Below are 27,380 nucleotides of genomic sequence, written 5' to 3'. Positions count from 1 at the left end.
CAGGTCAGAAGCCAAGAGACAGAGCAATGATCAGGTCCGTAAAGCCACTCCACCAGGACCAGGGACACAGAACTGTCTATTCTGTACCCCTGCCTGTGCCAGCCTGAGGCCTGGATGTGGGTGTCAAGTAGCCATACTAGGGCAATGGGAAGTAGGCCACTTGCTGGAGGAGTAGGGAGTTTAGGAGTAGAGATAAGAAGCTTCCTTTCTTCCCACCATGAACAGGTTGGCGGCTGCAAAACAGGAAAATGCAGGCTCCATTAAAAGGAGAGAGAGAAAAAGAGAGGCCCCTGTCAATAAACCACAGTAGCCAAATGAACCTAAGTTTAGCATCACTCTCTAACCCTGTATGAGAGCCTCTTGACTGCTGATTCTTCTAATGGGCTCCACTTCCGTGAACTCAAAGGTAATGGAATGAGTTTCAGCAAAAACTATGTTCTAAATAAAGCAATACAATCAGAGCTGCTGACCTTCGACAGAAAACTCTTCTTACAGGCTTTGGACTTGAAAAGAAGTAAAGAATGTGCTCTTTGTGAGGGTGCATTTGTGTGTGTGTGTGTGTGTGTAGACTAAATTTCAGGCATGGATGAAAACAGTGGAAAAAAAAATTCTATCATGTTACTAGGACTTGCTTGTTTGAAAAAAACAAAACAAAACAAAAAAAAGAAAAATGTTAGTGTAAAGAGGGCAGGGAAACATGGCTGTTTGAAACCAACATCAGGGCCCATATGGGTGTAGGACTTATTATTCATCGATAGGATTTCCGTGGGTTTTCAAGGCTGACCTCCAAGGCTCATGCAACCTCCCCTTTCTGGGTTCAAGTGATCCTCCTACCTCAGCCTCCCGAGTAGCTGGAACTACAGGCACAAGTCCCCATGCCTGGTTCTTTCTTTTTCTTTTTTTTTTTCTTCTTCTTCCTCCTTCTCCTTCTCCTTCTCCTTCTTCTTCTTCTTCTTCTTCCTCCTCTTCTTCTTCTTCTTCTTCCCCTTCCCCTCCCCCTCCCCCTCCTCCCTCCTCCCTCCTCCCTCCTTCCTTTCTTTCTTCTTCTTCTTCCTCTCCCTCTCCCTCTCCCTCCCTCTCCCTCTCCCTCTCCCTCTCCCTCTCCTTCTTCTTCTTCTTCTTTGTTTTTGGTAGAGACGGGGTTTCGCCATATTGCCAGAGATGGTCTCAAAATCCTGATTTCCTGACTTTGGTAATCAAGAAAGTCTCCTACAGAATGCTCCAGCAGAGCTAGGCATGACACCCCTAAAACAGGCACATACTAGAAACTTGTGTCCAGACAGGGCTTGCTGAGCACTGTGGGTCACAACCAAGGGGCCATGAAGGCCCCCAGGGGTCCCAGATGATTGGATCAAAGAAGCCCAGAGCCTATGGCCATCACTGCCAGTCTGAGATGCTGGAGTTTCAGTCATTCATCTTTCTGAGTGAAGATGGTCTGTGCTCTCCAACTTTCTGATTGTCTTACATGCCACCTACACACTCCATCCATTCCACTGTCTCAGGCAGTCAATAAATAAATTATCTTTCAGCCCATTACAAATCAGGGGCACTAGTGGTGGTGAGAGATTGGTGATGGGGACTTTTACAGGGATGGTGGGGAGTATAAGTGGCTTTGGAAAACAACTGGGCATTATCTTGTAACACTGAAGTTGCACACACCAATGACCCAGCAATTACTTCCACTCCTAAAATGATGCCCTGGAAACTCTTGCACATGTATGAAAAGACTTCACAAGGATCTTCAAAGAAGCATTGTTCATAATCGTAAAATTATGAAAATTCCAGATGTCCTCTGACTGGAGAAGGAATGAATTGAGATCTCTTCCCACAATGTAATATTATGCAGTAGTGAGAAATGAATGCACTAGAGTTACAATGAATCGGATGGATGACGGCGGGGCGTGGTGGCTCATGCCTGTAATCCCAACACTTTGGGAGGCCAAGGCGGGCAGATCACTTGAGGTTAGGAATTCAAGACCAGCCTGACCAACATGGTGAAACCTCGTCTCTACTAAAAATACAAAAATTAGCCAGGCATGGCGGCGGGCACCTGTAATCCTAGCTACTCAGGAGGTTGAGGCAAGAGAATCGCTTGAATCCAGGAGGTGGAGGTTGCAGTGAGCCGAGATCGCACCACTGCACTCCAGCCTGGGTGACAGGGCAAGACTCTGTTTCAAAAAAGCAAACAAACAAACAACAACAGCAGCAACAACAACAACAAACAAATAACACCAAAAAACCCCAGAAACTTAGAAGTGCTGGATCTTTGGGTTTTTTTATAATTAAAAAAAAATTTTTTTAAAGATGAATGAATCTTGAAACAAATGATGTATAAAAAAATGAGTTTCAGAAGACTACAATACACTATAAAATAAAAATACACTTTATTTTTCTAAAGCTTAAAAATAAGCAAAGATAAACCTTTTCTAAATAAATCATATAAATACCTTAAAACTTTTTTACAGCAAGAGATTTTGAGCATCAAATTTAGGACAGTTGTTACCCCAGAGGGGCAAACAGATACGGCATGAGGAGGTACCCACAGGTAGGGTCAATGGTTTCAGTCACATTCTAGTTGTGCCACATAGTAGGTTACAAGTTTTTGTTTCATTATGTTTTATTAATTACAAGTATTCTTTTATTAAAAAAAAAATCTTTTTTTTTTTTTTTTTTTTTGAGACGGAGTCTCACTCCTTCACCCAGGCTGGAGTACAGTGGCGCGGTCTCAGCTCACTGCAAGCTCTGCCTCCCGGGTTCATGCCATTCTCTTGCCTCAGTCTCCCTAGTAGCTGGGACTACAGGAGCCCGCCACCACGTCTGGCTAATTTTTTATATTTTTAGTAGAGACAGGGTTTCACCATGTTAGCTAGGATGGTCTCAATCTCCTGACCTCGTGATCCACCTGCCTCGACCTCCCAAAGTGCTGGGATTACAGGCGTGAGGCACCTGACCAAAAAACAACATTATAAAAGAAAGAAATACTGCATTACTCCTGCTATGAAGGAGAATGCTATCTATTTGAGAAGCCAGATGCACAAACCAACAAAAAGCATTTTGCCTGTCAAAATACAAGACAAGATCTCTATGAATGTCGATACATGTTTGGACTCTGGTTTTTTTAGACATTTGCAACATTTAATGTGAAATTATAATTGTTTCATATTGTTTCCTGAAGATATTGATACAGTATAGGTCAAATGAAACACCAAAAGTAGAATAGAAGAGGCAGTATATGTATATCCTTTAGTATAGCCTATATCTTTAGAAGTTTTTTTAATTTTTTTTTTTGAGACGGAGTCTCTGTCACCCAGGCTGGAGTGTGGTGGTGTGATCTCAGCTCACTGCAAGCTCTGCCTCCCGGGTTCACGCCATTCTGCCTCAGCCTCCCGAGTAGCTGGGACTACAGGCGCCCACCACCATGCCCTGCTAATTTTTTGTATTTTTACTAGAGACAAGGTTTCACCATGTTAGCCAGGATGGTCTCGATCTCCGGACCTCGTGATCCGCCCACCTCGGCCTCCCAAAGTGCTGGGATTACAGGCGTGAGCCACCGCACCCAGTCTTTTCTTTTTCTTTTCCCTTCTCTTCTCTTCTCTTCTCTTCTCTTCTCTTCTCTTCTCCTTTCTTTCTTTCTTTCTTTCTTTTCTTTCTTTCTTTCTTTCTTCTTTCTTTTTCTTTCTTCCTTTTCTTTCTTTCTTTCCCTCCCTCCCTCCCTCCTTCCTTCCTTCCTTCCTTCCTTCTTTCCTTCTTTTTAATATACTTGAAGTTCTAGGGTACATGTGCACAGTGTGCAGCTTTGATACATAGGTATACATGTGCCATGTTGGTTTGCTGCACCCATTAACTCATCATTTACATTTGGTATTTCTCCTAATGCTATCCCTCCCCCAGACTCCCACCCCCTGACAGGCCCTGGTGTGTGATCTTCCCTGGCCTGTGTCCAAGTGATCTCATCGTTCTATTCCCACCTATGAGTGAGAACATGCAGTGTTTGGTTTTCTGTCCTTGTGATAGTTTGCTCAGAATGATGGTTTCCAGCTTTATCCATGTCCCTGCAAAGGACATGAATTCATCCTTTTTTATGGCTGCATAGTATTCCATGGTGTATATGTGCCACATTTTCTTAATCCAGTCTATCATTGACGGACATTTGAGTTGGTTCCAAGTCTTTGCTATTGTGAATAGTAAATATACGTGTGCATGTGACTTTATGGTAGCATGATTTATAATCCTTTGGGTATATACCCAGTAATGGGATGGCTGGGTCAAATGGTAATTCTAGTTCTAGATCCTTGAGGAATCGCCACACTGTCTTCCATAATGGTTGAACTAATTTACACTCCCACACACAGTGTAAAAGCATTCCTATTTCTCCACATCCTCTCCAGCATCTGTTGTTTCCTGACTTTTTAATGATTGCCATTCTAACTGGTGTGAGATGGTATCTCATTGGTGGTTTTGATTTACATTTCTCTGATGACCAGTGATGATGAGCATTTTTTTATGTGTCTGTTGGCTGCATATATGTCTTCTTTTGAGAAGCGTCTGTTCATATCCTTTGCCTACTTTTTGATGGGGTTGTTTTTTTCTTGTAAATTTGTTTGAGTTCTTTGTGGATTCTGGATATTAGCTCCTTGTCAGATGGGTAGATTGCAAAAATTTTCTCCCATTCTGTAGGTTGCCTGTTCACTCTGATGGTAGTTTCTTTTGCTGTGCAGAAGCTCTTTAGTTTCATTAGATCCCATTTGTCTATGTTGGCCTTTGTTGCCATTGCTTTTGGTGTTTTAGTCATGAAGTCCTTGCCCATGCCTATGGCCCGAATGGCATTGCTTAGGGATTTTTTAGGGTTTTTATGGTTTTAGGTCTAACATTTATTTATTTATTTTTATTTTATTTTTTATTTTTTTTTGAGATGGAGTCTCACCCTGTCACTCAGGCTGGAGTGCAGTGGCGCAGTGGCGTAATCTCAGCTCACCGCAACCTCCACCTCCCAGATTCAAGCAATTCCCCTGCCTCAGCCTCCCAAGTAGCTGGGATTACAGGCGCCTGCCACCATGCCAGGCTAATTTTTTTTTTTTTTAATGGAGTCTCGCTCTATCGCCCAGGCTGGAGTGGCACGATCTCGGCTCACTGGCTCACTGCAAGCTCCACCTCCCAGGTTCACGCCATTCTCCTGCCTCAGCCTCCTGAGTGGCCGGGACTACAGGCACCTGCCACCACGTCTGGCTAATTTTTTGTATTTTTAGTAGAGACGGGGTTTCACTGTGTTAGCCAGGAAAGTCTCCATCTCCTGACCTCATGATCCACCTGCAGCCTACCAAAGTGCTGGGATTACAGCCGTGAGCTATGGTGCCTGGTCAGGTCTAACATTTAAGTCTTTAATCCATCTTGAATTAATTTTTGTATAAGGTGTAAGGAAGGGATCCAGTTTCAGCTTTCTACATATGGCTAGCCAGTTTTTCCAGCACCATTTATTAAAAAGGAATCCTTTCCCCATTTCTTGTTTTTGTCAGGTTTGTCAAAGATCAGATGGTTGTAGATGCGTGGTGTTATTTCTGAGGCCTCTGTTCTGTTTCATTGGTCTATATCTCTGTTTTGGTACCAGTACCATGCTGTTTTGGTTACTGTAGCCTTGTAGTATAGTTTGAAGTCAGGAAGTGCGATGCCTCCCGCTTTGTTCTTTTGGCTTAGGATTGTCTTGGCAATGCGGGCTCTTTTCTGGTTCCATATGAACTTTAAAGTAGTTTTTTCCAATTCTGTGAAGAAAGTCATTGGTAGCTTGATGGGGATGGCATTGAATCTATAAATTACTTTGGGCAGTATGGCCATTTTCACAATATTGATTCTTCCTGTCCATGAGCATGAAATATTCTCCCATTTTTCTTCCTATCCATGAGCATGAAATATTCTTCCATTTGTGTCCTCTTTTATTTTGTTGAGCAGCGGTTTGTAGTTCTCCTTGAAGAGGTCCTTCACATCCCTTGTAAGTTGGAGTCCTAGGTATTTTATTCTTTTTGTAGCAATTGTGAATGGGAGTTCACTCATGATTTGGCTCTCTGTTTGTCTGTTAATGATGTATAGGAATGCTTGTGATTTTTGAACATTGATTTTGTATGCTGAGACTTTGATGAAGTTGCTTATCAGCTTAGGGAGATTTTGGGCTGAGACGATGGGGTTTTCTAAATATACAATCATATCATCTGCAAACAGGGACAATTTGACTTCTTCATTTCCTAATTGAATACGCTTTATTTCTTTATCTTGCCTGATTGCCCTGACCAGAACTTCCAACACTATGTTAAATAGGAGTGGTGGGAGAGGGCATCCTTGTCTTGTGCTGGTTTTCAAAGGGAATGCTTCCAGGTTTTGCCCATTCAGTATGATATTGGCTGTGGGTTTGTCATAAATAGCTTTTATTATTTTGAGATACGTTCCATCAGTACCTAGTTTATTGAGAGTTTTTAGCATGAAGGGCTGTTGAATTTTGTCAAAGGCCTTTTCTGCATCTATTGAGATAATCATGCGGTTTTCGTCGTTGGTTCTGTTTATGTGATGGATTATGTTTATTGATTTGCGTATGTTGAACCAGCCTTGCATCCCAGGGATGAACCGACTTGATCATGGTGGATAAGCTTTTTGATGTGCTGTTGGATTTGGTTTGCCAGTATTTTATTGAGGATTTTTGCATCAATGTTCTTCAGGGATATTGGTCTAAAATTCTCTTTTTATGTTGCGTCTCTGCCAGGCTTTGGTATCAGGATGCTGCTGGCCTCATAAAACGAGTTAGGGAGGATTCCTTTTTTTCTATTGATTGGAATCGCTTCAGAAGGAATAGTATCAGCTCCTCTTTGTACTTCTGGTAGAACTCGGCTGTGAATCCATCTGGCCCTGGACTTTTTTTGGTTGGCAGGCTGTTAATTATTACCTCAATTTCAGAGTCTGTTATTGGTCTATTCAGAGATTCAACTTCTTCCTGGTTTAGTCTTGGGAGGGTGTATGTGTCCAGAAATGTATCCATTTCTTCTAGATTTTCTAGTTTATTTGCTTAGAGGTGTTTATAGTGTTCTCTGATGGTAATTTGTATTTCTGTGGGATTGTTGGTGATATTCCCTTTATCATTTTTTATTGCGTCTATTTGATTCTTCTCTCTTTTCTTCTTTATTAGTCTTGCTAGCGGTCTATTTTGTTGATCTTTTCAAAAAACCAGCTCCTGGATTCACTGATTTTTTTGAAGGGTGTTTGTGTCTCTATCTCTTTCAGTTCTGCTCTGATCTTAGTTATTTCTTGCCTTCTGCTAACTTTTGAATGTGTTTGCTTTTGCTTCTCTAGTTCTTTTAATTGTGATGTTAGGGTGTGCATTTTAGATCTTTCTTGCTTTCTCTTGTGGGCATTTAGTGCTATAAATTTCCCTCTACACACTGCTTTTAATGTGTCCCAGAGATTCTGTACTTTGTGTCTTCGTTCTCACTGGTTTCTTTTTTTTTTTTTTTTTTGAGACGGAGTCTTGCTCTGCCACCCAGGCTGGAGTGCAGTGGCCGGCTCTCAGCTCACTGCAAGCTCCGCCTCCCGGGTTCACGCCATTCTCCTGCCTCAGCCTCCCGAGTAGCTGGGACTACAGGCGCCCGCCTCGTCACCCGGCTAGTTTTTTGTATTTTTTTAGTAGAGACGGGGTTTCACCGTATTAGCCAGGATAGTCTCGATCTCCTGACCTCATGATCCGCCCGTCTCGGCCTCCCAAAGTGCTGGGATTACAGGCTTGAGCCACCGCGCCCGGCCCTCACTGGTTTCAAAGAATATCTTTATTTCTGCCTTCATTTCGTTATTTATCCAGTAGTCATTCAGGAGCAAGTTGTTCAGTTTCCATGTAGTTGTGTGGTTTTGAGTGAGTTTTTAAATCCTGAGTTCTAATTTGATTGCACTGTGGTCTGAGAGACAGTTTGTTGTGATTTCTGTTCTTTTACATTTGCTGAGGAGTGTTTTACTTCCAATTATGTGGTCAATTTTAGAATAAGTGTGATGTGGTGCTGAGAAGAATGTATATTCTGTTGACTTGGGGTGGAGAGTTCTGTAGATGTCTATTAGGTCTGCTTGTTGCAGAGCTGAGTTTAGGTCCTGGATATCCTTGTTAACCTTCTGTCTCGTTGATCTGTCTAATATTGATAGTGGGATGTTGAAGTCTCCCATTATTACTGTGTGGGAGTCTAAGTCTCTTTGCAGGTCTCTAAGGACTTGCTTTATGAATCTGGGTGCTCCTGTATTGGGTGCATATATATTTAGGATAGTTAGCTCTTCTTGTTGAATTGATCCCTTTACCATTATGTAATGGCCTTCTTTGTCTCTTTTGATCTTTGTTGGTTTAAAGTCTGTTTTATTGGAGACCAGGATTGCAATCCCTGCTTTTTTTTGCTTTCCATTTGCTTGGTAGATCTTCCTCTATCCCTTTATTTTGAGCCTATGTGCGTCTTTGTATGTGAGATGGGTTTACTGAATACAGCACACTGATGGGTCTTGACTGTATCCAATTTTCCAGTCTGTGTCTTTTAATTGGGGCATTTAGCCCATTTACATTTAAGGTTAATATTATGTGTGAATTTGATCCTGTCATTATGATGTTTGCTGGTTATTTTGCCCATTAATTGATGCAGTTTCTTCATAGCATCGATTGTCTTTACCATTTGGGATGTTTTTGCAGTGGTTGGTACTAGTTGTTTCTTTCCATATTTAGTGTTTCCTTCAGGAGCTCTTGTAAGGCAGGCCTGGTGGTGACCAGCAAGCAAATCTCTCAGCATTTGCTTGTCTGTAAAGGATTTCATTTCTCCTTCACTTATGAAGCTTAGTTTAGCTGGCTATGAAATTCTGGGTTGAATATTATTTTCTTTAAGAATGTTGACTGTTGGCCCCCACTCTCTTCTGGTTTGTAGTTTCTGCCGAGAGATCTGCTGTTAGTCTGATGGGTTTCCCTTTGTGGGTTTGACCTTTGTGGGTTTCCCTTTGTGGGTTTGACCTTTGTGGGCTTCCCTTTGTGGGTTTGACCTTTCTCTCTGGCTGCCCTTAACACTTTTTCCTTCATTTCAACCTTGGTGAATCTGACAATTAAGTGTCTTTGGGTTGCTCTTCTCGAGGAGTATCTTTATGGTGTTCTCTGTATTTCCTGAATTTGAATGTTGGCCTGCCTTGCTAGGTTGGGGAAGTTCTCCTGGATAGTATCCTGAAAAGTGTTTTCCAACTTGATTCCAGTCTCCCCATCACTTTCAGGTACACCAATCAAACGTAGATTTGGTCTTTTCACATAGTCCCGTATTTCTTGGAGACTTTGTTTGTTTCTTTTATTCTTTTTCTCTAACCTTGTCTTCTCACTTTATTTCATTAATTTGATCTTCAATCACTGATACCCTTTCTTCCACTTGATTGAATCAGCTATTGAAGCTTTTGTATGTATCACGAAATTCTCATGCCATGGTTTTCAGCTCCATCAGGTCATTTAAGGTCTTCTGTATACTGTTTATTCTACTTAGCCATTTGTCTAATCTTTTTTCAAGGTTTTTAGCTTCCTTGTTATGGGTTTGAACATCCTCCTTTAGCTCAGGGAAGTTTGTTATTACCAACCTTCTGAAGCCTACTTCTGTCAACTCGTTAAAGTCATTCTCTATCCAGCTTTGCTCCGTTGCTGGGGGAGGAGCTGCAATCCTTTGGAGGAGAAGAGACACTCTGATTTTTAGAATTTTCAGCTTTTCTGCTCTAGTTTCTCACCATCTTTGTGGTTTTATCTACCTCTGGTCTTTGATATTAGTGACCTACAGATGGGGTTTTGGTGTAGATGACCTTTTTGTTGATGTTGATGCTATTCCTTTCTGTTTATTAGTTTTCCTTCTAACGGTCAGGTCCCTCAGCTGCAGGTCTGTTGCAGTTTGCTGGAGGTCCGCTTCAGACACTGGATCACCAGCAGAGGCTGCAGAACAGCAAATATTGCTGCCTGATCCTTCCTCTGGAAGCTTTGTCCCAGAGGGGCAGCCACACATATGAGGTGTCTGTCAGCCCCTACTGGGAAGTGTCTCCCAGTTAGGCTACACGGGGGTCAGAGACCCACTTGCGGAGACAGTCTGTCCATTCTCAGATCTCAAATGCCGTGCTGGGAGAACCACTGCTCTCTTCAGAGCTGTCAGACAGGGACATTTAAGTCTGCAGAAGTTGTCTACTGCCTTTTGTTTGGCTATATCCTGCCCACAGAGGTGGAGTCTAGAGGCAGTAGGCCTTGTTGAGCTGTGGTGGGCTCTGCCCAGTTTGAGCTTCCCAGCTGCTTTGTTTACCTACGCAAGTCTCAGCAATGGCTGTTGCCCTTCCTGCAGCCAGGCTTCCCCCTCGCAGATCGATCTCAGACTTCTGTGCTGGCAGTGAGCAAGGCTCCGCAGGTGTGTGACCTGCTGAGCCAGGCACAGGAGAGAATCACCTTGTCTGCCAGCTGCTAAGACCTTGGGAAAAGTGCAGTATTTGGGCAGGAGTGCCCCATTTTTCCAGGTACAGTCTGTCACGGCTTTCCTTGGCTGGGAAAGGGAAATCCCCTGACTCCTTGTGCTTCCTGGGTGAGGCAACGCCCTGCCCTGCTTCAGCTCACCCTCTGTGGGCTGCACCCACTGTCCAACCAGTCCCAAAGAGATTAACCAGGTACCTCAGTTGGAAATGCAGAAGTCACCCATCTTCTGCGTTGATCATGCTGGGAGCTGCAGACTGGAGCTGTTCCTATTCGGCTATCTTGGAGCACCTCATTTTTTTTTTTTTAGAGACAGAGTCTCACTCTGTCACTCAGGCTGGAGTGCAGTGGCACAATCTCAGCTCACTGCAACCTCCGCCTCCCAGGTTCAAGCAATTCTCGTGCCAGTGTCTCCCAAGTAGCTGGGATTACAGTGCACCACCATGCCTGACTAATTTTTGTATTTTTAGTAGATATGGGGTTTCTTTATGTTGGCCAGGCTGATCTTGAACTCCTGGCCCCAAGTAATCCACCTGCCTCGGCCGCCCAAAATGCTGGGATTACAGGCATGAGCCACCGTGCCCAGACTAGAAAGATTTTTTTTTTTAATATTAACTGTAATTTAAAGACTAAAGTTTGCAGTTTGCTCCAGTGTACCTCAAAGTCAAACTGGCAAGAACAGACTTATACAAACCTAATACACATACCTAACTTGGAAGGCTTATATTCTTATGCCATATTTTATCATCTGACTACTTAAAAAAGGGACTGAATTAGATCCATCTCAGCATGCTTCTCCAATACATCAGTAGTGACATAATGCAAACATCAGAATGTTTAATAAAGTAACAAGCCAAATCAATTTCGTTCAATAAATTAACCCATTTATTATAGGCCAGTGATGTCTCAAAGAGTAGAGGAGCCTTTACTGGTCTTGCAATTCCTTCAGTCTTCTGATGGCAGACTTTACTCCGGCTTTGGAAGTGGTATTGTAGGTCCAGGCACTGCTAGGTACTGTCTTCATGCAGGAACCACAGTGCCAGATCTTCACAACTCAATTCTTCATCTTGTTTTTGCCAGAGAAAGAGCAAGTGTACTTGGTGTGCTGGCTGATTTCAATTTTCTTCACCATTTTCTGGAGGGAGGCCCCATAGTGGGTCCCATATTTACTGATGATTCCAACTTTCTTGGTGCGTTTAGCCAGGTTGCTGTGAACTAGGTCCAAGCCCAGGAAGACATGTTTGGACTCTTAATTGCAAGTGATCGAAACCAAATTCAAGCTAGTTCGAGTAAAAGTAGCCAGTAAGTAAATAATAAGTAAGTAAATAAATAAACTGACTCATTAGTTGAGGTGGGGCTGGTGTCAAGGTCTCTAAAAACTGAAATAATGAGCAGATCACTTCCTTATTCTCTCTGCTTCTCTCTGTGTATTGGCTTCACTTTCTCCCACTTCAGATAGGTAGCCTCTATCTAGAAAGGGGAAGAGAAGCAGGAATGCAGGTAGCTCCAGCCTGGCTTCCATCAAGCCAGCTTAGCAAACCCAAACCAAAGAGTTTTTCTTTTTTTTTTTTCCATATGCTCCATATAAAAAAAAAATCCCAGGGAAGGATTGTGATTGGCCTGCTTTGGGTCACATGCCTAACCCTGGACCAACCACCCTGGCCAGGAGAAAAGGTACTGTGTGAGTGGCAGCCCCAACTAGTCTCAGAAAGTGGAGGAGGGGTTATACCCAGAAGAAAAGGAGTGCAGTTCACAGAGGAAGGAGGGGAAGGGATGCTGGAAGACAAACATGTCGGATGTCCCCTCCAGTGGCTCAGTCAGCACGAGGAAACAGGAGCTCAGGGAAGTGGGGACAGCAGTGAGACTCTTTGGAAGAGAAGATCTTGCCAGTGTGAACTGAAGGAGGAGCAGAACTTGGAGTCTTTCAGGAGAGAGAAAGAAATGCAGCTCCTGCCAGACCCTGGAGACTGGAGATTGTGTAATGCAGGAATGACTCCAGGAGCCTCTGAGGGAGCCATTGCAATTGTTCTGTGGGCGGGTCCAGAGTGTAAAAACCAACCCTGATGGGAGGGATTCCCTGGAAATGGAAAATAGGTATGCAGAAGGCAGAACACAGGATGTTGCGGGAGCCCACGGGCCGCCCCCACACAGGCCCAGGGCTGACTCAAGCAGACGTCTGGGGTCATGGAGCAGGCAGACTGGAGGCAAGTTGGGAACAGAACACAGTTCTGGACCAGGAACTCTTCCTTCTAGAAGGAGTTACCTAGAAGGATGGTTTCCATCTGTGATCTGTGCTGATCTGGCTCACCACCCCCAGACTGTAGCTCTCAGCAATCCCATGCTCAGAGGATATGCCAGAGGGGCGCCCTCAGCATGGGACCAGTGCCCAGCAGGCACTGTTTTACAGTCTAAGGGGAGGCTGTGACCTACAGATCCAAGAGTTCCTGCATTAGAGAAAAGTAGGATGGGGGATACAGGGTACCAAACTCCATTAGATCAATAACGCCATGTGTCATTTAAGAGTCCAGCACTCTAGAGTTCGCCCTGGATTAGAATCCCTGTTCTGCCGCCTAACAAATAAGTGAGTTGAGCAACTTGCCTCAACTCTCTAAGTCTCAGCATCCCAATTAGTAAAATGCCCCTAATACAGTAGGAGCACCTACCTGAGAAGTGATTGTGCAGCTCAGGTGAGACAAGGTTATGGTTAGCATGACATTCTCCATTGAGGTTTGCCATAGTTATGGCCATGATTTCATCATTTAAAGAGTCTCTGAGGTCACAGTCATGAGCTCTCAGACAGTGCAGACGGCCACCCAGAGGCTAGATGATCTCTTGTTAAGAACACTGTAGAGCAGGGGTGTCTAATCTTTTGGCTTCCCTGAACCACACTGGAAGAAGAATTGCCTTCGGCCACACATAAAATACGCTAACACTAATGATAGCTGATGAACTAAAAAAAAAAAAAGAAGAAGAAAGAAAATCACAAGAAACTTTTTTTTTTTTTTTTTTTTTTTGAGATGGAGTTTCGCTCTTGTTGCCTAGGCTGGAGTGCAATGGCATGATCTTGGCTCACTGCAACCTCTGCCTCCCAGGTTCAAGTGATTCTCCTGCCTCAGTTTCCCTAGTAACTGGGATTATAGGCATGCACCACCATGCCACCTAATTTTGTATTTTTAGTAGAGATGGGATTTCACCATGCTGGTCAGGCTGGTCTTGAACTCCTGACCTCAAGTGATCCGCCTGCCTCAGCCTCCCAAAGTGCTGGGATTACAGGCGTTAGCCACTGTGCCTGGCAAAAATCTCATAATTTTTAAGAAAGTTTATGAATTTGTGTTGGGCCATGTTCAAAGCTGTCCTGGGCTTCATGCAGCCCATGGGCCATGGGTTGGATAAGTAGCTGGGACTGTAAGCATGAGCCACCATGACCAGCTCCATTACCCTTTTATGTTCTTCCTCTCTCTCTCTTTTTTTTCCCCTCGAGATAGAGTCTCACTCTGTCACCCAAGCTGGAATGCAGGGATGTGATCTTGGCTCACTGTAGCCTTGACCCTCTGGGCTCAATCAGTCCTCCTACCTCAGCCTCCTGAGTAGCTGGGACTAAAGGAGTGTGTCACCATGCCTGGCTAATTTTGTGTGTGTGTGTGTGTGTGTGTGTGTGTGTGTGAGAGAGAGAGATAGGGTTTCACCATATTGCCCAGGCTGGTCTCAAACCCTTGGACTCAGCGATCTACCTGCTTTGGCCTCCCAAAGTGTTGGGATTACAGCCATGAGCCATAGCTGCTCCTGGACTATGGTCTTCCTCTCATTACTCTCTGATATTAATTAACCTATATTACCTTATTGTCTGATCCCTCTCTGGAGTATAAGCTCACTGAGTACAGAGACCTGTGTCACCATGGTCTCCCTAGCCTAGCCTGGCACATGACAGAGGCTGAAATGTTAATGGAATGAACAAATGAAGAACCATCTGTAACACTTAGGCCTTGCATTTCATCTGAGGCTCAAAGAGATGGAGTTTGTCCAGAGATTACAGGCTCTGAGCCCTCACATCTCCCATGACCTTCTTTCCATCTGGTTTCTCTGGGGTCCTGGGTGTGAAGTCCTAGCTCAAGTCAAGACATGAAGACATCAGAGCTGGGTACCACCTCTTGTGCCCTCATTGTAATCTAGCCCTCTCTGGGGTTCCTGCAGTCCTTCCAGAACCTCTGCGGGGGACTGAGGCTAGGCAGCTGGTGCTTGGCTAGAAAAGTTATCAGTTGATTAATGAATATTTGCAGAGAGCCTCCTGCAGGTTCACCCCAGGCCTAAAGTGAAGGCAGAATGCCTTGAAATCTGCTGCTGGTGAGTGTCCTGGGAGGACCTGGTAGAGACCAGGCCTGTTGAATTCCCCAGCTGTCCTGAAACCTCCTCCATGACACTTACTGGGTAGTATAAAGTCTAACCCTGAATGACAGTTTGTGATTTCACACTGAAAAATGTCAATGACACACAGTGTGACATTCCAGTTTGCTGGTTAGCACGACCCTTTCTCCCTGATGGCCAGGGTTTTTCAAGGCATGGTCTATAGACCCTCTGCAATAAACCATGACATGTTTGTAAAACAACAAAGCAGATTCGTAGCCAGCCCAGACTTGCAGTTTGGAATCTCTGCAGTGAGTCTGGAAATACGCGTTTATCTCAACAGTATATCACCGCTGCTACATCACACAACCAGTAATTGGTAGAGAAAGATTCAGCCCAGACAGCTGGGCTCCAAAGCCTGTCCTCTTAACTTTTACTCAGTGGTGCCTCTCAGCTCATCACAGGCTCACAGCCACCTGTCCCACTGGGAATGTCTGAAGCAATCACCTCTCTAGTTTCCATTTGCACCCTTCCAACAAGCAGGTCCAATCCCCTTCTGGTGGCCACCTTTTTACTTTGGTTATGTGTTATGAAATCTGTTGTGAATATGCAGGTATGCATGTCTCCCCCATAAGCTCAGGAAGTTATTCGGTTCACTTCCGCATCCCTGGAAGCCAGGGCAGGGCCTGGCCTAGACCAACGTCAGTCCCTGTGGGTTGCAAGAAGTATATATTCATCCAACCAATACTTCTTGTGCTTACGACCTGCCAGGTCCTTCCTAGGCACTTGGAATTCAGCATTGTAAAACCAGACAAAAATCTCTTCCCTTAAGGAGCTTATATTCTATGGGGGAAACATATCATATGAAATAATGGTTTCTGCGAGGTCTGCTAGGAAGTAAGTGAAACAGATTGTAAGTGTACAGAGAAAGGTAAGAGCGCTGTGGACTGAAGCAATCAGGGAGGGATTCCTGCAAGATGCTTCACTGGCATTGCCTTACCTTGTTGAAATCAACTACAAAGGCTCTTAAATTATTTTCTCCCTCTCACTCCCATGGCCAATGCCAAGGCCCTAGTATATCAGGCACTATTTGTATGTTCACAGCACGTTGACCAGGGTCAGCAGGGAAGGTGTGGGAGTAGAGAAACAAGCCAGGAGGTGCAGAGAAATAAGCCAGGAGGTGCAGAGAGACAATTATTAGTAGTGGTGTTATTTCAAGCAAAATCGTTGTTCTGGTATTCGGTCCTGATCTGCTTTTCTCATGTTGCATTATCTTAAGCAAATTAATTAATCCTTTGAGCCACAGCATCTACATCTGTAAAATGAAAAAAAAAACCCAAAAAACTAACAATGAGGTTGGTATGAAGATTAAATGTGCAGCTCAGGTAAAGCGGGAAAGGTCAATGAATGGAAGGCATTGTTGCTATTTTGGTTAAAAAACAAACAAACAAACAAACCAAAAAACACTCTCAAATAGTCCTCAGCCAAGATGAGGGGCATGGCAGAAAGAGCAGCATGCTGGGGACATCTAAAGCTCATTCAAACTTGGTGGACTCCTGGATCTTCAGTTCTCTGCAGGCGTTATTTCGTTATTTTTATTTTTTACTTTTTGTTTTTTATTTGAGACAAGGTCTGGCTCTATCGCCCAGGCTCTAGTGCAGTGGTGTAGTCTCGGCTCACTGCAACCTCCACCTCCTGGGCTCAAGCCATCCTCCCACCTCAGCCTCTTTGAGTAGCTGGAACTACAAGCGCACACCACCATGCCCAGCTAATTTTTGTATTTTTTGTAAAGACGGGATTTTGCCATGTTGCCCAGGCTGGTCTTGAACTCGTGAGCTCAGGCAATCTGCCTGACTTAACCTCCCAAAGTGCTGGGATTACAGGCATGAGCCACTGTGCCAGCCATCCTGCTGGTGTTATCGTAAAGAAGTAATCGGATCCCTCTGACCCTCAGTTTACCTATTCATAAATGGGGCTTACAGCTCCCTGCTAGGGTTATTGCAAGGTTTAAAACCACAGATAAAAAGTCTCCTTTTTGGTGCTTGGGACTTAATAGGAGCTAAACAAACATAATAAACATTTCCAGTCCCTCTCCCATTTTCCTTCCCACCTAGCCTGGAGGCATCTGAGCTAGCCTGATGGGAGTGTCCTTCAGGGTGACAGGGTCTTTGGACTTTCACTCAGGAGCAGGCCTGTCCAGCTCAGGCCCCACCCAAGTGCCTTGGGCCAAGCTAAAGATTCTCTACTTAGGAGAGAAAGGCCGGCTGCCAAAGTTTGCCTGTATCAGGCAGAGAGGACAGGAATTAATCACCGGCCCTGCAGCTCACTCTGGGCCCTGAGGTGATTCGAAACCTCTCAGATTTAAGTTCCAACTGTAGGCTGAATGCTCCAAGGGTTCCAGTGCCAGCCTCTACCCTGGGATCTGGCCAGTACAGCCTGCCTGCTGCCCACCTGTCTTTCCACCTGGATATCCTTAAGGCCAATGTGTCCATTTCCTATTGCTTCCGTAACAAATGACCACAAACTTATTGGCTTAAAACCACACAAATGCATGAGTTCACAGTTCTGGAGGTAAGAAGTCCTAATTGGGTTTTATCTGGGCTAAAAGCAAGGTATCAGCAAGATTGTGTCCCTTTCAGAGTCTCGATGGGAGAAACCATTTCCTTACCTTTCCCAGTTCCTAGAGGATGTCTTAATTCCTCACCTCGGGGTTCCCTTCCTTCACCTTCAAAGCCAGTTCAAAGTGATGGTGGGTTGATTCCTTCTTACACAGAAGCACACTGACTCTCCTGCCTCCCTTTTTCATTTATAAGGCCCCTTGTGTTTACATTGAGCCCTCCAGGATAATTTCCTATCTCAAAATTCTTGACTTAATCAGATTTGCCGTGTGAGGTCATATATTCACACGTGCCGTCTTTCGAGGACATTATTTGACCCAGGGGTACACCAGAATGCTTGATTTTGCCACCCAAACCTGTTCTTCCTCTACCTTCCCCATCTCAAAAAATGACACCCCCATCTACCTAATCCAAACCAGGGTGTCCTTCGTGATTCCTCTTTCCCTCATGCCCCACCCCTGCCACATCCACTACATCTGAAGGTCTTGTCTGTCTACATCTCTCAGCTTCCTTTTCTATGATCTTTGTCCAAGACCCCATCACCTGTCACCATGACCATGGCAGTGATTTCCTAACTGGTCTCTCCTTCCACTCTGTCCTCCCTACAGTCCATTCTCCAAGCAGCTGGGGATCTTTCATCATCATCCTGCATAAAACCCTCCACTGATTTCCCATCTTGGTTAGAACCAACTCTAATCTCTTCACCATGGTCTGTGAGGAAGGCCCTGCATGATCTGGCCTTGCCAACATCTCCCAGCTCATCTCTGACCTCTCTCTCTTGCCCGCTAAGTTCCAGCCATAGTAGCATCTGTGAATCCTCAAACAGGCCACAGTGGTCCTGGTCTCAGGATTGGAATGCCCTTTCCCTGATTCAGACACAGCTGGCTCATTTTGATCAATCCGTTGTCAGTTCAGATGACGCCTTCTCAGAGAGGCCCCTCTGGCCTCCAGTTCTAATTGTTCTCCATCTTCCCCAGCCACCACAGAAGCTGGCTTTGCTAAGAGTTTGTATGTCTTCCCCACTAGAAGGAAGCCCTAGAGAGCAGAGAACTCATTTACCTTATTTACCACAGAATTCCTAGTACCTGCACCAGTGCCTGGCACACAGTAGATGCTCAATAAATTAAACACCAATGAATGTAATGTAGAGAAAAAAATTATGGTCCTTGGTTTATATTCACAGAAGTCTGAGATCTGAATGCATATAAATCAGCCCTCCTTGAATTTATTGAGCCTACTATGTGCTGCTTTAGGGAAGACAGATGGTAAGAAGCCAGCCTTACTACTTCCAGGACCTCACAGTCTGGGAAGAAAGAACATGTCAAAAAGAAGGTAAAGTTGAGAACTCAAATACAAGGCCTTTCTAATAAGCTCCACAGGGCAGGGGGCTTAGAACCCTGGGTGCTAGCAGGGTGCAGTGGTTCATGCCTGTAATCTCAGCACTTTGCAAGGCTAAGACGGGAGGACTGCTTGAGGCCAGGAGTTCAAGACCAGATTGAGTAATGTCTGGTCCACAGTGAGACCTTGTCTCTAAAAAAAAAATAAAAAAATAACTTAGCTGGGCATGGTGGTGCACACCTGTGGTCCCAGTTACTCGGGGAGATGGCCTAAGTCTGGGAATTCGAGGCTGTGGTGAGCTATGATCATGCCACTGCACTTCAGCCTGGGTGAATGCAAGACCCCATCTCTTTAAAGAAAGTCCTTGATTGCCTAGTGGGTTAGGAAATAAATAAATAAATAAAAGAAGAATGCCAGGCACAGTGGCTCACACCTGTAACCCCAGCACTTTGGGTGGATTACTTGAGCCCAGGACTTTGAGACCAGCCTGGGCAACATGGTGAAACACCATCTCTACTGAAAAAGAAAAAAAGAAAATTAGCTGGGCATGGTGGTGGCAGGCACCTCTAATCCCAGCTATTCAAGAGGCCAAGGCATGAGAATTGCTTGAACCTGGGAGGCGGAGGTTGCAATGAGCCAAGATCGCACCACTGCACTCCAGCCTGGGTGACAGACAGAAACTCTGCCTCAAACAAACAAACAAACAAACAACTACAACAACAAAACAAAACAAAAAAACCCTGGGAGCTCATTGAGCTCCCCTCTGGAAGAGAAAGATATTGTTTAAGGGAGTTGGGAATCCACACACCAGGGAGAAGGGTCCATAAAGAGCTCTCATGACTGAGAAGAAACCCCAGTTATTTCAACAAAATTCTGTCTGAGGAACACAAGCAGCCTAAGATCCAACTTTTGCCCCAAGTAGTTTGTAATCTAGCTGTAGGGACTAGCAGCAGAAAGCACAGCAGGGCGTCCGAAGGGAGGTGGTGCCGAAAACTGCTGAAGAGCTTGAGTTTGGGGTCAGGCAAGCCTAGGTCTGTGTCCCAGCTCTACCAATAACTGCTGTGTCTCAGTTTCCTTGTAAAACTCTTCCTCTTTGATGGGGCGCGGTGGCTTATGCCTGTAATCCCAACACTTTGGGAGGCTGAGCGGGGCAAATCACGAGGTCAGGAGTTCAAGACCATCCTGGCCAACATGGTGAAACCCCGTCTCTACTAAAAATACAAAAGTTAGCTGGGCATGGTGGCGCATGCCTGTAATCCCAGCTACTTGGGAGGCTGAGGCAGGAGAATCGCTTGAACCAGGGAGTCGGAGGTTGCAGTGGGCCAAGATCATGCCACAGCACTCCAGCCTGGCAACAGAGAGAGACCCCATCTCAAAACAACAACAACAACAACAACAACAAACCTTCCTCCTTTGCCAGGTTGTTGTGAGACTTTTTCTTTTGTTTTTGTTGTTCTTTTTTGTAGAGATGGGGGTCTTGCTTTGCTGCCCAGGATGGTCTCAAACTCCTGGCTTCAAGTGATCCTCCCACCTCAGCCTCAAAGTGTTGGGATTACAGGCATGAGCTACTACACCCAGCCTGTTGTGAGACTTATAAATGTAAAGTGTTCAGCACAGAGTTTAGGACTCAGTAAATGCTCAATAAAAAGCAGCTATTGTGATTAAAATAAATAGATGGGACACTGCGTGGGGCTCTTAGTGTTTTTAAGATTCTAGGGGCTGAAGGGGAGCTCAGTGTGGTCAAAATGTGTCTCAGTTATAGATAGGCCACAGGGCCAGTGAGTCACCTGGTGGGGTCCCAAACAGATCACCCCAGGAGACTGAGGCAGAGAGTCTATTGTGTGACCCAGATATATGTTTAACAAGCTTCCCCAGTGATAGGCCACTCAAGTCAGAGAACCACTGACTTCATGTGGCCATGCCTGGCAGGCCAGCCACCCCTAGTTTTTGCCTTTCAAAGCAGCAGCATTTGGACACCTTTCTCTTGGAAGCACCACACCAGGATAGATGCCTGAACCCTGCCTTCCATTTCCTGGAGCAGGGCTTTGCAAGGTGCAGAGAAACACCTGGTTTGCAGGTCCCAGGAGCTGTGTAATATGCAGATTTTTGGATGGGATCTAGGTCTTCTGAATGATAATCTACAAGAATGTAAGGCTGGGTGCAGTGGATCATATCTGTAATCCCAGCACTTTGGGAGGCTAAGGCCAGGGGATTGCTTAAGCCCAGGAGTTCGAGATCAGCCTGGTCAACATGGTGAAACCCCATCTCTACCAAAAAAATACAAAAATTAGCCAGGCATGGTGGCACGTGCCTGTAGTCCCAGCTACCCGGGAGGCTGAGGTGGGAGGATCACTTGAGCCCAGGAGCCAAGTTAGTACTATTACACTCCAGCCTAGGCGACAGAGCCAGACCACACATATATATATACACACACACACACGCAGTGTATATAAATATATATACATATATAAAAACTATATGTACATATACACAAAGAAAACATATACATACATAAATGTGTGTGTGTGTGTGTGTGTATAAAAGAATCTAGAGGATGTGGTCCAGAAATCTGCAGAGGTGAGCTCCTGAGAACACTGGCTGTCTGCCCTTTGCTTGGATGCCTTTCCCTCATAATTTCACTACCTGCACTCTTTTATCCTCCAAAGCCTAAACGCCACCTCTTCTGTGCCACTGGCTGCCATGGCTGAACCAGTCCTTTTGCCCAGTGGCCCCCTCTGTAACTGCACTTATGTCACCAAATGGTGGGATGTGTGCATATGCCATCTCCTCCCAGCACGTCCTCTCTTCCTTACCTGCTTACATTCATTCCCCCTCTAATCTCAGCAGGTGTTCCATGAATGTTGGCGGTATCAATCTGGGGGTTAATCTTTCTCTCCTCTCCTGTCCTTCATTACATCAAAAATTATTAGAAGGCGACTCTCATCTGTAATCCCAGCACTTTGGGAGGCTGAGGCAGGTAGATGACTTGAGGTCAGGAGTTTGAGATCAGCCTGGCTAACATGATGAAATGAAACCCCATCTCCACTTAAAATATAAAAATTAGCTGGGCGTGGTGGCAACCGCCTGTAGTTGCATATACCTGGGAAGCTGAGACAGGAGAATTGCTTGAACCCAGGAGGCAGAGGTTACAATGAGCCGAGATTGTGCCATTGTACTCCAGCCTGGGTGACACAGTGAGACTCCGTCTAAAAAAAAAAAAAAAATTCCTAGAAGGCAAAGTTTACATCCAAACACTAACCTTGCACTTCAACCAGCCTTAAGGAAACACTGGTGAAATGCAACGTTGACTCCTCTGTTGTGATCAAGTCCAGATTATGCATTGTTCCTAGTAATTAAGGGAGGCTGGGTTGGTTATTCTCACAGAATCAAGATTAACGATCTCCTAGCAAAGCTGTGATTTTGCCTGCTGATGAAGTCCTGCTTAATGACTAAAAATCATCTGTCTTATACTTTCCAGCCCCTGAAGTGAGGCCCCTCCCAGAGGAAGTCAGAGGGAGTCAGGGCCTGGGACCAAGATCAATGACCACCTGGTATTCCTCTCCCTATGACTTGGAATTTCTACTAGCTAAACACTGCCAACAACCAGTGGCTTCCCATCAGGCCTACAGTAAAAAGCTAAGATCCTTAGGATGCCTACAGGGCTCTTGGTGATCTCCCTCTCCATACCCCCTCATCCATTCCCCACACTTCTTGTTATCTCTCTGACATCATTTCCTACAACTCTTCCTAAGTCTAGATTTGAGCTTCTCAACCTTGGCACTCTTGACATTTTGGGAAGGATCATTCATTGGAGAATGTGGAGACTGTCCCGTGCATTGTCGGATGTTGAACAGCATCCCTGACCCTCATAGAGCACACTCCCATCCCAGTTGTGACAACGCAAAATGTTTCCAGACATGGCCAGATGTACCCTGTGGGGAGCAAAATGGCCATGAGGACCACTAGTCTAGACCACTCCCACCAGCCCTGCTGCCCTCCGTGCTGTTCACACTACTACTTCCGGGTCCTTGCACTTGCTCTTCCTTCTACGGGGGTCTCTTCTGCACTTCTTTCTGGTCTTTACTCAAATGTCACCTGCTCAGTGAGACCTTACCCAACCATCCTATTTAAAATTGCAACCCATCCTAATCATCCCTAAAACATTTCCCTCCTTCATTTTTCTCCGTAGCATTTATCACTGTTAGGCATTCCACAAGTCTTACTCATTTTTAGTGTCTATTTACTTCCATCCAGTAGGATGTAGCTCTATGAGGGGATGAGATTTTGTTTGTTCGATGTTTTGTTTTGGTCTTCTCTGTCCACTGCTGTATCTCTGGACTTAGAACAATGACTGGCACACAAAAGGCACCTAATACATATTCAGTGGATGAGTGGATGGCTGGGACAGCTCAAATTCCTTTCTACCTCAGAAGCTGATGAGTCAAGAGAGAAGATAAGCCTGTGTCACTTCTCCAGTGAATCCATGGTGTCATGGATTCGCTGAAGCCACGTGTGGGGGTGGACTCTCTATTGGGCCTTTAAGCATTTTACCTCCTCCCACACCAGAGTTTTCTCTCTCTCTCTCTCTCCTCTTTCTTCCTGTCTTTGTTTCTTTTCTTTTTCTTCTCTTTCTTTTCCTTCTCTCCTCTCCTCTTTTTTATTTTCCTTCACATCGTCTTGCTCTGTCACCCAAGCTGGAATACAGTGGCATAATCATGGCTCACTGCAGCCTCAAACTCCTGGGCTCAAATGATCCTCCAGCCTCAGCCTCCCAAGTAGCTGGGACTACAGGTGTACACCACCACGTTCAGCTAATTTTTTTTTCCATCTTTTTAGAGACAGGGTCTCCTATATTGCCCAGGCCAGTCTTGAACTCCTAGCCTCAAGTGGTCCTCCCACCTCAGCCTCTCAAGTAGCTGGAATTACAGGTGAGAGCCACTGTACCTGGCAAGAGTTTTATTTAATTGCCCTTCTTGAGAGAATAGTGGAAAATTATGTGGGACAGGGGCTTTCAGAGCTGGCTATGAAAAGCAGTCATTCCTTCTTTTCTTTCTTTCTTTCCCCTCACATTCTTTTTATAGCTGTATGTATCATGTATGTGCAACCTCATGTTACCACTGTCCTTTGGTAAGAAGCCTATGTTTTTATATATATATAACTTATGTAAGTAATAATAATAGTTTATCTTTTCTGAGTACTTCCTGAATGCCAAGTATTGTGGTAAGTATAGGGACCCCTTCATTTAACCCTCCAAACAACCCTAATTTTATTGTTATTGTAAAGTCTAATTTTATTGTTATTGGCAACCTGCTTCTACAGATAAACTGCCACAGCTTCAGTATCTGATGCAGAAACACATAGACACATATCTGAATTTGAAGCCAAACAAGACTGGGCATGGTGACTCATGCCTGTAATCCCAACACTTTAGGAGGCTGAGGCAGGAGGACTGCTTGAGCTCAGGAGTTTGAGACCAGCCTGGCTATGCAGTGAAATCTCATCTCTGCTTTAAAAAAAAAAAAAAAAAAAAAAAACTAGCCAGCTGTGGTGGTATGTGCCTCTGGTCCCAGCTGCTCTGGAGGGTGAGGTGGAAAAGATGGCTCGAGCCTCGGAGATAGGGACTATGTGAACTATGATCACACCACTGCACTCCAGCCTGGGCGACAGAGCAAGACCTTATCTGAAACAAACAAACGAACAACAAAAAAGAAGCGGAACAAGATGGTTTGACTCTGGAATTCCTCTCATTCTTAACCACTACAGTAACCGCCTCTCTTGAAAGATAAGCTCATATCAGAAAGTCAGACGCTAAAGAAGGTAAACAGGTAGAGCTCACCACACTCCCCCAAAGGAACAGCTGTTAGCTGATAACAATTATACCAGCAGAATTTGTATACCAGTAAAATGTATACAAGTATATAAAAAGATATGAACACATATACCCATGTAGTTAAGTGGGTTTTTAAAATAAATTTTAAAATGTACTTATTTATTTATTTATTTTAGAGACAAGGTCTCGTTCTGTTGCTTAGGCTGGAGTGCAGTGGAGCAATCATAGCTTACTGCAGCCTTGAATTCCTAGGCTCAAGCAATCCTCCCACCTCAGCCTCCCAAGTAGCCAGGACTATGCCTAGCTAATTGTTTTTATTTTTATTTTTGTTGAGACGGGGTCTCACTGTGTTGACCAGGTTGGTCTCAAAATCCTGGCCTCAAGCAGTCCTCTTACCTCGGCCTCCCAAAGTGTTGGCATTACAGGAGTGAGCCACAGCACCCAACTTAAGTGAGTTTTTTCTTTTTCCTACAATAGTAGTGTCAGACATTTTGTCTCACTTAGTTTTCTCACTCTCCAATAATACATTTTGAACCAGATCTTTAAACTCCATTAAGTTGTTGCCTCCCTTCTTCTTCTTTTTTTTTTTTTTTTGTGAGATGGAGATTTATTTTTGTTGCCCAGGCTGGAGTGCAATGGTGCTATCTCAGTTTACCGCATCCTCCGCCTCCCAGGTTCAAGCGATTTTCCTGCCTAAGTCTCCCAAGTAGCTGGGAATACAGGCATGTGCCACCACGCCCGGCTAATTTTGTATTTTTAGTAGAGACTGGGTTTCACTGTGTTGCCCAGGCTGATCTCGAACTCCTGACCTCAGGTGATCCACCCGCCTCGGCCTCCCAAAGTGCTGGGATTACAGGCGTGAGCCACTGCACCTGGCGTTGCCTCCCTTCTTAAAAGCCTTATGTGGATGTTCTGGCTGCTGGAGCTAAGGATGAAGGTAAACCTTGGGATGAACTGCCATTTTGCATAATGTGCTGGCTAAAACAGTGGCTGGACGGGTTAGGACACTCACTTGTTCAGGAGCTACCTTCAGATGGGGTGTTTGTTTATTGTTTTTGTGCTTTAGCTTAGGTAGCTTCAAGGTACCAACCCACTGGGTGAGAAATGAATAGGTTCATTTCTCTAATAAGTCAGAGGTCTTCAAAGAAATGCTTTCCCGGCAGCCCCAGGTAATCCTGGAGATGGGGCTGAAGGAGTCCAGGGGCTCCTTAGGTGCCTTACGGATTGGATCCAGGATGCGTCACTCATTTTCCAGGTATGGCCACTGTCTTAAATGCCAAACTCCTTGTAGCAGTTCATTTAATCTATACAACCGTACCAGGTAGGTCTCACCGCCTGGTATTACAGATGAGAAACTGATGCTCAGAGATGTTAATAACTCACCCCGAATCACACAGTTCATAAGGCGTAGAGCTGTATCTTTCTTATTTAGCTCTCATGGAATCACAGCAGAAGGTTGGAGCTGTTTGAAGTCTTCTAACTCTAGCCCCTTATTCCATATAAATGAAGCACAGCAGCCTAGGGCTCTCACAAAGTTGGCTGCAGGCCACGCAGCAGGTGTGAGGAATTGGCTGAGGTTCCCCAGTTTTTCAAACGACATTTGCTATAAAAGACCTCCAGGAAAGGGGTGGAATTGAATGGAGGAGATTCTGCACTCTGAAGCACCACAGGCATTAGAATAACTGTTTTCCTGAAGAGGATTTGCCCACAGCTCAACCGAATTAAGCTGTATGTCAATGTCAATATGAATCAAGGGCAGGAACCATAATCTATAACTTCCCCCAAAGAGAAAAGCCCTAGCCTGCTGATAGAGCTGGCCCTGGTGGGAAGTGGGAGGAATGAGGGATACTGTTAGAGAACTGAGACTTCAAATACTCCCACTCACACCAGCCCTCTGTTTTTTACCAACAGGGACGTCTTTGATTCTAGAGCCTCTAATTAAATCCCTCCATTCGCAATCTCCCAAAGCCAAAAATATAGTCACCCATAAGTGCACTTTTTCGCTAGTCCAGTCTTTTTGGTTATAAACAAACATCAAGGCTGAGCGTGGTGGCTCACGCCTGTAATCTCAGCACTTTGGGAGACCGAGGCGGGCAGATCACAAGGTCAGGAGTTCAAGACCAGCCTGGCCAACATGGTGAAACCCCATCTCTACTAAAAATACAAAAATTAGCTGGGCATGGTCATGGGCACCTATAATCCCAGCTACTCGGGAAGCTGAGGAAGGAGAATTGCTTGAACCCGGGAGGTGGGGGTTGCAGTGAGCCGAGACTGCGCCATTGCACTCCAGCCTGGGCAACAAGAGCGAAACTCCATCTCAAAAACAAAACAAAACAAAACAAAACCATCAAAACCCTCTGCCCAAAGGGGTGTAATCAAGGATGCTCCTGGCAGGATTGGCTGTATTCGTGAAAAGTTAGAAACTTGCTAAATGTCCTTCAAGGGGAGAGCCAAGTAAATAAATTGTGCCAAATCTGAACTGTGGTGTAGTCTGAGCACCCCCCACCCCCAGAAAAGAATAAAACGCATCCAAAGATAAGGTCACTAAGACCTACTAGTAACTGCATCAAACCAAGTTGCAGAATAAGCACAATAAATAACCAAAACTTAGGAAAGAATACAGAAAGGGTATCACAACTTCATAAGGAAAAATTTGAAAAACACAGAAAAATTGGAAGTAGAATCCATCCTCCCTCCAAGACCCATTTCTGAAAAAGAACCATTGTTAATATTTGATGTATTTCTCTCAGTTTCCTGGCTGGATGTGGTCCTGTCACAGAAAGTG

At 44.8% G+C, this 27,380-nt stretch overlaps 1 pseudogene; it reads right to left on the bottom strand.

Annotated features, from left to right (window-relative positions):
* Nucleotides 1–11,330: 11,330 nt before the first annotated feature.
* Nucleotides 11,331–22,106, bottom strand: LOC117064597 (annotated as a pseudogene).
* Nucleotides 22,107–27,380: the final 5,274 nt, after the last annotated feature.

The sequence above is a fragment of the Trachypithecus francoisi genome, unplaced genomic scaffold (assembly GCF_009764315.1).
Source record: "Trachypithecus francoisi isolate TF-2019V2 unplaced genomic scaffold, Tfra_2.0 Contig01579, whole genome shotgun sequence".
Classification (NCBI taxonomy): Eukaryota; Metazoa; Chordata; class Mammalia; order Primates; family Cercopithecidae; genus Trachypithecus; species Trachypithecus francoisi.
Note: the sequence above shows the minus strand (reverse complement) of the source record. Positions and strands in the feature narration are given on the sequence as shown.